At 50.6% G+C, this 11,738-nt stretch overlaps 1 pseudogene; it reads left to right on the top strand.

Moving 5' to 3' along the window:
• Nucleotides 1-772: 772 nt before the first annotated feature.
• LOC115699821 (RNA pseudouridine synthase 6, chloroplastic-like) overlaps nt 773-11,738 on the top strand; it is a 30,707-nt pseudogene continuing 19,741 nt past the window's right edge.

Below are 11,738 nucleotides of genomic sequence, written 5' to 3'. Positions count from 1 at the left end.
TGCTTCCTTATGGCATACAAAAACTTATCAAATATTTACAAGTTATCTGACCCACGTGTCCCTTTTCGACTGGTCCACGTATATTGGGCGAATTCAGGGGCAACATTTACCCCCCAAGCCTTGTTTACTTGGAAAAAATAAACCAAGGCTTGCTTAAGTGCCTCCGGTTGACTCCTCGTTTCCCTGGCTCAAGCCCAGAGCGCGTGAGGGCACATTTAATGATGGTATTTAATGCAGCGATTCGCTTTTTTGCAGGGACGTCTCCGGCCGCCTCCTCGGTTTCCCGACACGAGTTTGGGGCGCGTGAAAGTGTGCCTAATGATGGCATTGAATGCAGCGATTCGCTTTTTGCAGAGGTCGATTCGTTTCACGCCCTTTGATTGATGCGGCGCATTAATGGTGTTAGACGGATACTCAAACGTTTCCACCGCCTTTATGGCAGCTTGATCTGATTCGTTTGTTTTCAGGAATTCGAATCGTGCATCTCCCCCACCGTACGATTGGTAGGTGGTGACGCCTGTTCCTCATGCACTTTTGCCTATAAAAGCCACCATCTTTCCTTCAGTTTGGTTACTTTCCATTCCTTGCCATTTTTGCTCGAATTTCCTAGAGAAAATTCTCCAAAACAGCACGAACTGTCTTAGCACTTAGACATTTTTCCCAGTTTTCCAGTGTTTGCTTTCAACAGTTCTTCTTCAACTTTTACTCGACCACATTCAGCACCCCCAGTTCAACGATTTACTGTAAGTTTTTTGCATCCTTTGATAATGACATGCCTTTACTTGCTTTGTTTGTTTCTCTGGGTTCGTATTCTGAGATTTCTGGGTATGCGAGTGTTGAGGTTCTTCAAGTGTTCTGTTTTATGTCTACTGCTTTAGTTGTAGGATCGCCATTATCATGCCTCTGTTACAATGTGCATTTTTATTGAAGAGAACCATGTGTTCTTCGTTCAACATTTGCTTAGGGCATAGAATGTTTTTTTTTTCTTTTTTTTTTTGTAAAACCACTTTCTGTGATTTCACTGCACCCGACACTTTTTCAGGGAATCTCTCTAGGGTTTCCCATGTGACACGTGTCCGGAGGGCGCCTCTTTCCAGCGGTTAGGGGACCCCCACTCCCTTTTTCTTGACTTAGGGTTTGGTATGGGACCTAACTGCTGGAATTTTCTTTTTTCCTTTTTGTCTTTCGCAGAACACAAAATGTACGCTCTCAGTTCGAAATCTTCGAAGAAGAGTGGAAAAGACATGGCCACGTTGGAGGAGGTTTCCCCGGGACTCGTTGCCCAGAGGGGTACAAATCCCGTGCGACCGGGTGGGAAGCGGGCCGAGCTTCGATCCACCTTGACTTGCCCTCACCACCGGAGAATATTATAGAAGTCGCCGGGATCAAACCCTCCACTTCGTGGACCTATCACCGCCTCCTCGCGACTCGGAGACGCCTAATCATAACTATGACGGCTTCGGGGCACGGAGCCGTACTCATTTGATGGCCGGTGCCATGCTCCCGCTTCAAGATTATTTTGTTAATTTCCTTGTATTTGTCGGCCTTGCGCCATACCAACTCATTCCTCAAGCTTACCGCCTGCTCTCAGGCTTATTTATTTTTTATACCGCCCGCGGCTGGGGGGCTCCCAGCCCGGCGGAAATTTTGTATTTTTACGAACTTGTATCTGTCCCCAAGAAAGGGGACAAACTTAAGGACGGTTTTTATGGGTTCCGGATCCATCCTGCTAACGAGGGGGTGGTTCCGTATAATAGGCAGACTCACGTTAAGGAGTATCGCCATCGCTTTTTCTTCTCCTCCGGGTTCAGGGCTGTGGACCACCCGGAGCTCCTCACGGAGTGGGTGCGGATCCCACCTTACCAACGGACGCCTCCTACTCAGGCTTTCCTCCGAAGGGCCCAAGCCTTTGCTTCCTACGACCGCGCCCATCTCGACGTTGGGGGCTTAGTCACCACGGAGAATTGTAGGAAGGCCAAACTTATCCTTCCTCACCAATCCGTGGAGGACTCCAACCTCTCCCGGGTCATCTGCCCCAATGTGAGGGCGCCGGTTGCGGAGAAGGCCTTCCGGGATGAACTCATTGCCACGACAGAGAAAAAATACCAAGATTATCTCTACCGGAAGGCCCAGGAGAAAGCATACTCTCAGGCCCAGGCAGCCTCTGGGAGAGGACTTCGCGTGGGGAGTCCGGTGGTGCGACGGAGCCAAGCCATTGCCGGGAAGTCCGAGGCTAAATTTTTTGACAAGATTCTTCAAGAAGAGATTGGGGGTCGTCCTGCCCGGAGGCCCCTTCGTATTGAAGATTCTTCCGAGAAGCAAACTCCCCGGCCACAGCCTCCGGTCCCCGAACCACACTCGGGGGCTCCTGGTGCTAGCACCTCCGGTGCCGGCGGTAAGTCTCCCTTGATAATTCGTCATGTTCCTTCCGTTGATGAATATACCAGTCGTAGGCCCGTAGGGTTCGACGAGCGTCTTCGTAGATTTAAGATGCCGTCGACCCGGTGGGGGGATCGTTTGAAGGAATTTTATTTTTCGAACTTAGGAGATTACCTAGGTCGGTCCCGGATGGGCTCCGGCCCTCCGGAACCTATCCCCTTAGGTCCATCAGCTTACATAACGTCCAGCTGGTTCCGACCCTCGGACAGTTATCTCGGAGATGACGCCGCCAGCATTAAAGTTCAGGACTTTGCTAGGGCTGAATTAGGAAGTTCGGGTAGGAGTAGCTTATTTGTTATGTCTTGTATAAGCGGTTCCTCACGGTCTTCTAACACTTGCTTATTTTGTGAATCAGGTATCTCCATGGATGCCATCCTGGACCAGCTTGCTGGAGTTCATACTCCCGTGGCTCCTCCGGCCTTTACCTCTTCTCCCCCGGCCCCTTCCTTGAAGGTTTCTTCCAGCGCTCCCCCCGACACTATTGACTTAGTGGATGACGAGGAGGTGCTTCCGGGAGAAGGCCAAGGGAAGGGATGGGACTTCTCGGAGGAAGCCGCTGAGGGTGCGGGAGAGGCCCGAGCCCTTCCGGAGGAAGCTGAGGAGGGCGAAGAGGAGCATGAGGTGGCTCTGATTCGTAAGCGCAAGGGCAAGATGATTGCCCAGGATGAGCCCAAGAAGCCTCGGAGGGCCGACACTCCTGCTCATGGTCTGGACGGCGGGGTCTCTCCCATGGAGGAAAATCCTGCTCCTCCCAACATCGTGCTTACCCCGATTCCGGGGGACGAGGTGAGGCAGGAGCTTCGAATAGCCAAGCATAACTATGCTATGGATGAGTACTCCCGGGGGTACGCCGAAGTGAAAGCTCTTAGGAGGATTCTGCGGGCGGAGGTCGAGGCGAGCATCAACCACCCGGATTACCAGGATCCGTGGGACCTTAATCTGGACCCCTTATCGGACTGGTTCTGTCGTTTCCTAGGGCCCACCTTGGCTCCTTTTGCCGCGGAGATGACCGGCGAGTTCGCTTCTCAGCTCACCCGTTGCGCGCCTAAGCGGTTTGCCACTTGCGCTTCCCTGAACTCCATCTTCCAGGTCCAGGACCTCAGCCATTCTCTCACGGTGGTAAGTACTTTGCAATTTTTGCTTTTCCTTTTATTGTTTGTATTTTATTTATTTCCTTTGAGGAACTTCTCCTTCTTATCCTTGCATTATGGTTCAGCTTGCTGCCGAGGCTGGCCGCCTCTCCAAGAACATCATAAACCATGGCTTCGTTCTGTCCGACTTTGGGGACATGAACGATGTCAGGAAGGTCCTTCAGGACCTCACAGCGGAGAGGCAGATTTACCAGGAGGCTGCCGAGCGCCAGGAGGCGGCTGCCAAGGCCAAGGAAGAGGAGGCCAAACGGAGGGAGGCCCAGGCCGAGGCCATGATCCGGGACGAGGCCCAGCGGAGGGACAGGATGGAGGCCCAACATCAGGAGGAACTAAGGGCTAAGACCGATGCTGCTGACAAGGCCAGGCGGGATCTCCGGGAGGCCAGGGAGGCTTTGGATGAAATGGTCGCCAAGGTGAGATCTTTAGAGGAAACTCACCAGTCGGACATTGAGTCCAAGGCCGCTCTAGCTGCGGAGTTGAAGGAGCTTAGGGGTTTCAAAGAACAATCCACCAGGAAGGCCAAGAGGGCCGAGCTCCTCTCTCCCGTTTCCTGCGCCCGGTGCCCGAAGCGCTTCGATGATGGTGTCTACATGGCTTGGTCCACCAATGATCAGAATATCAAGCTTACTTTTTATCCCAAACCCGAGGAAATGATTGCCAAATTTCGGGAAAAGAAGAAGAAGCTTGATTCCGCGCTAGAGGCGCGTATTGGACCTCGCCTTCCTCTGCGGGCTGACTGAGCTGCCGTACAACTGACCAAGATTCCACCCGTTTCTTTTATAACTCCTTTTTTTTTTGTTTGTACATATTTGCTGCTGCCTTAGAACAATTTACATATAGGTAGCAGCTTTCATTTGAAGGGGAGACAATTATATTTTAAGGCCTGTCCCCGGGCCGTTTATATGTATATGACCTGCCCTTTGGGCTAGGATATTTTTTTATGCGATCTTTTTTTGTCACACTTATGTTTTTTAACCTGTCCTTTGGATCAGGGTTTTTATACTTATGCTTTTTATTTTTGTGCATACTTTCTGACCTGCCCTTTGGGTCAGGATATTTTACTTAGTTTGTTTTTCTGTTTGTCCGTGCGGTATACCCTAGTACCCCCCTGAGTGGCATAGAAACTTTGTTTTTAAGGCACTCAGTTTTATTTAATATAGAGGAGGTATACATTTGGACGGTACAAACCCTTTTAACAAACTCTAAGTTTTATTTCGCTACTGGTAATATTTTCTGAGGTGATCGGCATTCCAGGCTCTTGGGACGGTGGTTCCGTCCATTCTTTTTAGTTTATGCGTACCGGAGCCGATCTCGTCCTCGATCTCATATGGTCCTTCCCAATTTGGTCCAAGTACCCCCACTCCGGGCTCTTGGGTGGCTGGGAAAACCCTTCTTAGGACCATATCTCCAATAGCGAATTTTCTGTTTTTAACCTTAGAGTTAAAATACTTTGTCACCTTCTTTTGATAAGCAGCCATCCGTATTTGAGACTCATCCCGGAGTTCTTCGACTTGATCCAAAGCTTCTTGGAGCAGTGCCTGATTAGTGGCAGGATCGTAAGTCGTCCTCCTGTGGGATGGGAATAATGTTTCTACCGGGACCATTGCTTCACAACCGTACGCCATTGAGAAGGGCGAGTGGCCGGTTGTGGTTCTGGGGGTCGTCCGGTAGGCCCATAATACCCTTGGCAATTCTTCAGGCCAGTTATTTTTACAGGCCAGCAGCTTCTTTTTCAAGGTGACCTTTAGGATTTTATTGACCGCTTCCGCCTGGCCGTTCGTTTGAGGCCTGGCAACCGCGGAGAAGCTTTTCACTACTCCGTGTTGGTTGCAGAAGTCGGTAAATTCTTCGCAGTCAAATTGCTTTCCGTTGTCTGAGACTATTTTGTGAGGCAAGCCGTATCGACACACTATGTTTTTGATAACAAAGTCCAATGCCTTCTTAGCAGTTATTGTCTTCATAGGCTCAGCCTCTGTCCACTTGGTGAAGTAGTCTACTGCTACTATTGCATACTTTACCCCTCCTTTCCCTGTAGGTAGAGACCCGATGAGATCTATTCCCCAGACCGCGAAGGGCCAGGGGCTGGTCATCAAGGTGATCTCGTTTGGAGGAGCTCTCGGTATGTTCGCGTACCTTTGACACGAGTCACACTTTTGGACATAGTCTATACAATCTTTTTTCATTGTTGGCCAGAAGTACCCTTGCCTCAATATTTTCTTTGAGAGGCTGGGTCCTCCCGTATGATCTCCACAGAACCCTTCATGGACCTCTAGCATGATTTGTCTAGCTTCAGGGTCCGATACACACCTTAAATAAGGCATGCTGAGTCCTCTCCGGTAGAGAATTTGGTCCGTCATTACATAACGATGAGCCTGATACTGAATCTTTCGAGACAGTGCCCTCTCTTGGGGCAGCTCACCTGTGGTTATGTATTTTATGATGGGGACCATCCAGCTGGGTTCTTGCCCAACCGTTAGTGTGGTCTCTTTTATTTTGATGCTTGGTTCTGCCAAGCGTTCCACTGGTACTACCCCCAGCTCTTCGATTTCGCTGTCCGAGGCTAACTTAGCCAGACAGTCCGCGTGAGCGTTCTTCTCTCGGGGGATTCTTTCTATTCTATAGTCCGTGAACTCGTGGAGTAGTTCTCGGACTATTGTTACGTACGCGGCCATCCGCTCGCCGCGAGTTTGGTATTCTCCGGATACCTGGTTTACGACCAATTGAGAGTCATTGTAGACTTCCACTCTTTTGGCTCCTACAGCTCTTGCCAATTTCAGCCCTGCTATCAAGGCTTTGCATTCGGCTTCATTGTTTGAAGCTGTGAAGTTAAATCGGAGTGCTGCCTGGAGCCGCATTCCAGTTGGTGATATCATTGCCACTCCGGCTCCCGAACCGTTCTCATTAGAAGCTCCGTCTACAAACACCCTCCAGGTGGGGATTGGTGGTACCGGCGTATTAGCTGTTGCCTCGGCTTCATTGCATTCGGTAATGAAGTCTGCCAAGGCTTGGCCTTTTACGAAAATCCGGGGTACGTAGTGTAAGTCAAACTGACTTAGCTCCATTGCCCACTTGAGGAGTCTTCCGGATGCTTCAGGCTTCTGGAGAACTTGCCGGAGCGGATGATTGGTCAAGATTTTGATCGGATGGGCTTGGAAGTATGGCCTTAGCTTCCTTGATGCCACCAGGAGGCAGAATACTAATTTTTCAATGACCGGGTACCTTGTCTCGGCCCCTATCATGCGCTTACTGACATAGTACACCGGGTGCTGAATTTTTTCTTCCTCCCGGACTAGGGCAGCGCTAACCGCGTGCTCGGAGACGGCCAAGTAAAGGAACAGGTCTTCTCCAAGGACGGGTTTTGATAGGATAGGAGGTTTGGCCATGTGGTCTTTTAACCTCTTGAATGCCTCCTCGCATTCATCCGACCATTCGAACTTTTGGCACTTCTTCAGTATGTTGAAGAAGGGTATGCACTTGTCCGTGGAGCGTGAGATAAAGCGGCTCAGTGCAGCTACCTTTCCGGTCAAGCTCTGTACGTCTTTATGCTTCTTGGGGGATGGCATCTCCAGGAGAGCTTGGATTTTCTCCAGGTTTGCTTCGATTTCCCTTTGGCTGACTATGAAGCCTAGGAATTTTCCTGACTTGACTCCAAAGGTGCACTTTTTTGGGTTGAGCTTCATACCGTATCTCCGGACGACTTCGAAACATTCTTCTAAGTCGCTTGCATGGTTGTTGCATGCTTTGGATTTGACAAGCATGTCGTCTACATATACCTCCATGTTTCGTCCCAAGAGGCTTTTAAACATCCGGTTAACCATTCTTTGATAGGTTGCTCCGGCGTTTTTCAGTCCGAAAGGCATGACTAGGTAGCAGTATACCCCCTTATCGGTCCTGAAGCTAGTGCACTCCTGGTCTGCCGTATGCATTTTTATTTGGTTGTACCCAGCATAGGCATCCATGAAAGACAGCAGTTTAAATCCGGACGTGGCGTCCACCATCTGGTCGATCTTGGGTAGCGGGAAGCAGTCCTTTGGGCAGGCTTTGTTTAGATCTGTGAAATCTATACAAACTCGCCAAGTTCCGTTCGGCTTGGGCACCAGGACCGGATTGGCCAGCCATTCCGGATAGTATACGTCGCGGATCATGCCACTGGACAAAAGTTTGTCCACCTCTTTCTCTAAGGCCTCGGCTTTCACCGAGTCGAGCGGGCGTCTCTTTTGCTGTACAGGGGGCATGTCCGGGTTGACGTTGAGTACATGGGTGATGACATGAGGGCTTATGCCGGTCATGTCTTCTTGGCGCCATGCAAAGATGTCGATGGCGCCCTTCAGTGTTTTTATTATTTTGTCTTTTTCCTCCGGATCCAGGCTCTTCCCTATCCGGAGTACTTTAGTGGAGTCGTCGTCGCACACTGGTATTTCTTCGACGTCCTCCATTGGTTCCATTACCCTTTCGGATCCTATGCGAGGATCCAACTCATCCTCTTCAGCCTTCTCTATTCCAGGGGATTCCCGGAGCATGAGTACAGGTAGGTGGGTGGCAACATTGTAACATTGCCTGGCCTCTCCCTGATTTCCCCTCACAGTTCCGACTCCGGCTTCCTGGGTAGGGAATTTTAGGCACAAGTGTCGGATTGAAGTAATTGCACCAAAGTCCACTAGGGCCGGCCGGCTAAGGATCGCGTTGTAGGCTGTTGGACAGTCTACCACCACGAAGGTGCAATATTTAAATGTGCTCTGGGGGGTATCCTGGCACAGGGTAACCGGGAGCCTTACTTTTCCCATCGGGATGAGCGTCGTCCCGTTAAACCCCGTGAGCTGTGACCCACTAGGCGAGAGGTCCCGGTCGGTCAATCCTATCGCCGTGAAGGCTTCTTTGAAGAGCAGGTTCACGGAACTCCCATTGTCAATCAAGACCCTAGCCACCACTTTATTCGCGATGGGGGTCTCTATGACCAGTGGGTCGTGGTGAGGAAAACGCATCGTCTTGGCGTCTTCTTCCGTGAACGTTATGGGTTGGTCCATCAGCCGAGGCCTTTGAGCTGGGAGTTGTGTAACCTCCCACACCTCATTGTGTTTCGCGGCCTCGGCATATCGTTTTCGCTCCTTGCGAGTGTTTCCTCCGATATGGGGACCTCCGGAGATCATGGCTACCCGCCCATTAGGCCGGGGCGGTAGCCCGGGAATATGCTGGGTGTCACCTGCGGGAGCAGCTGGAGGCAATACTCCTGCTGTACCCCCTGGTGTTCCCGGAAGCATACCCCCGGCCACCTGCCCTGGATTAAGGTGGGGCAACCTATTTTTGATCCACTCATAGAGGTGGCCCAAGCGGATTAGATTTTCAATCTCGTCTTTGAGATTCTTACATTCATTGGTGCTATGGCCAATGTCGTTGTGGTACTCGCATCTTTTACTCGGATCTCTCCGGGAGCTATCTTTGTACAACGGCTGGGGTCTCCGGTAGTGCGTATTTTGCCTAGTGGCAAAGTACACACGTTCCTGGGAGTCCGTGAGCTCTGTGTACTGAGTGTATTGGGGTGTGTACCCCTTCTTCTGGCGCTTCTCTCCCGTTCGGGTGCTGCCCTTGGAGGACCTTTTGCTCCTCGACCCCTGGGTGGGGCCTGTTAAGCTAGCAGTCGGGGCAGCCTGTGAAGGAGCTCGTCCATTCACCCCGGACGGGTTGCCGTAATGGGAAGATGCCGGTGCCAAAGCTTGGCCCTGGCTGTATCCGGGAGTAGCAGAGAACTGTATGCCACTTACTTGTGGAGTCGCGGTCGGGGCAGTACCCGAGGGCGACACTCCTGGCATGTATCCTGCTATCCCGGTGGGATAATAGCCTCCGTAAGCCACGATCTGGGCTTCTTCGAGGTTAATATATTTTTGGACCCTCTTCTGGAAGTCCTGGAGGCTAGCAGCGCCTTCTTGCTGCAACTCATTCCAGAAGGGAGTCCCAGTGCGGATTCCTGCTTGGAGAAGCGCAAGCTGTTGTCCGTCATCGACCTTCTTGGTCTTCGAGGCTTCCTCTCGGAACCTCTTGATGTAATTCTTCAAGGTCTCGGTGGGCAGTTGCTTGATGTTGGTCAAGGCACTAACCTCCAAGTTAACCTTCCTGGCGGCGACAAACTGTCTCCGGAAGTTGGTTTGGAGTTTGTTCCAACAACCCACGGATCCTGGTTCCAGCTTTTTGAACCATTCCTCCGCTGATCCGCTCAGAGTGAGGGGGAAGCACAAGCATTTGGCGTCATTGCTGACCCGCATGACTGTCATGACACGGTTGAACCGTGACAAGTGGTCACTGGGATCGGAGTTCCCAGTATATGCCGCCATTTCGGGCATCTTGAAGTTTTTAGGGAGCTCCGCCTCCAGGATATGCTTGGCACATGGCTCCCGATCCTCGCTGTCCGAGTCGGAGTCGTCTCCCTTCTGCCTCCGGGAGACTCGAGCAATATCTTTTCGAAGTATGGCAAGTTCCGCCATAATCCCTTCGTTTACAGTACCCGAGGGGACCACAGGCCTGTATCTTTTTTGGTCAAGGTGATCCCGGAGGTCACCTTGATTCCCATTGATTTGATTTCTCAGATCAATGGGAGGACATCTCTGTCCTCTTCTTCCTCTACCCCCTGGTTCCTGGTGCACAGAAACGCTTTTCCGGTCCCCTCGATCCTGAGGGCCAAGACTCCCTCTCTGGGGCTTGCCCCTCTGCGGACCTTTCCCTTTAGGGAAATCTGAGCGGACCCTTCGCGGATCCTGCACCTTTTTCTTTCGCCCAGGGGTAGAAGTAGGGTTTTTTGTTTGATTTTCCTCAGTAGGGTGCCTTATAGGGCTAGGTTCCCTAGGTCTTTGCTGCTGGGAATTAGGCGAAGACGTCGCTGGCTCCCCGTCGAGCCCAGCGGCCATTGCCTTGGGATGCACGTGAATACCAGCTGCCTCCATGGCTTTCTGCATGGCTAGCATCACTTCCTGCATTTTTTGGTTTTGCGCTTTCTGAGCTTCGATCTCGGCTTCATGATCGATAGCTTTTTGTCTGAGGAGCACCAGCTCTGAGTAACTTCCTCCGTCGTAGGCATACTCGTCGAGGTTTTCCTCGTAGTTCTCGTCGGGGACTATTTCTTCTTCTTCCTCGGACTCCTCTGCCGCTCTTGAGGCCACATCTTCCTCATTTGGATCTTGAGCATCTTCCAGAGGACGAGGATGACGTGTACTTCTTGTCTCCACCATTCTTGTGAAGTCAAATGTTTGTTATGTAGCAGCTTTCCTCAGCTCTCAATGAAAGCACCAAAATGTTGACCGAGATTTTCGGCAACTGTTAAAATATGATTATACTAAAGAGCTGTAGGAAAGTGAGATGAGGATTTTTTACGTGGTTGGGGCGTTAATGAGCCTTAGTCCACGAGTCTTTGTTATTAATGGATGTATTTAATACAGATTCCACACTTGAGAGAATGTTTTTCTCGTAAATACAGAGAATGTTCTTGGTGAGTATTTTCTCTTCTTGCTCTTATGCAACCCAAGATTCTCGACCCCATTAAATGAGTTTTGAGGGGGTATTTATACTGTTTTGGTGGGGTGATCCCTAGGATTGTTCTTACACATGTATCTGCAAATATCCATAAAGTTGGGCATTTCCAATGAATATACCATGGGTGATGCATGGTCAAATCCCTAGGTGCTGTAGGGTTTTTATGAGGAATGTCCTTTTGCCTTGTGATTGACGTGACTCTTCGCAGGGTAGCCGTCGCTAGACTTAAATGATCATTACTGTAGCGCTGTTGTTTGGGGGTTGTGCCGTCAGACTTTATTGCGTGTTACAGTCCCAACACGCTTCCTCCCATGCGGCATTAAATGCGACTTGATTGCTCAGGAGAGGCCTGACACATCCCGGAGAGGCTTCATGCTATGCGAGCTTCCGGGAGCACCTTACACTCCGGGTGCCTCCTCCGGGACCTATGCCCAGGGTGCTTCCTTATGGCATACAAAGACTTATCAAATATTTACAAGTTATCTGACCCACGTGTCCCTTTTCGACCGGTCCACGTATATTGGGCGAATTCAGGGGCAACAGTAACCATTGAAACCTCTTCCATATATATATATAATGTGTGTAAATATTATTTACCTTAATACCATTTCACTAAATAGCAATTATCAT

This window comes from Cannabis sativa, chromosome 8, assembly GCF_029168945.1.
Source record: "Cannabis sativa cultivar Pink pepper isolate KNU-18-1 chromosome 8, ASM2916894v1, whole genome shotgun sequence".
NCBI lineage: Eukaryota > Viridiplantae > Streptophyta > Magnoliopsida > Rosales > Cannabaceae > Cannabis > Cannabis sativa.
Note: the sequence above shows the minus strand (reverse complement) of the source record. Positions and strands in the feature narration are given on the sequence as shown.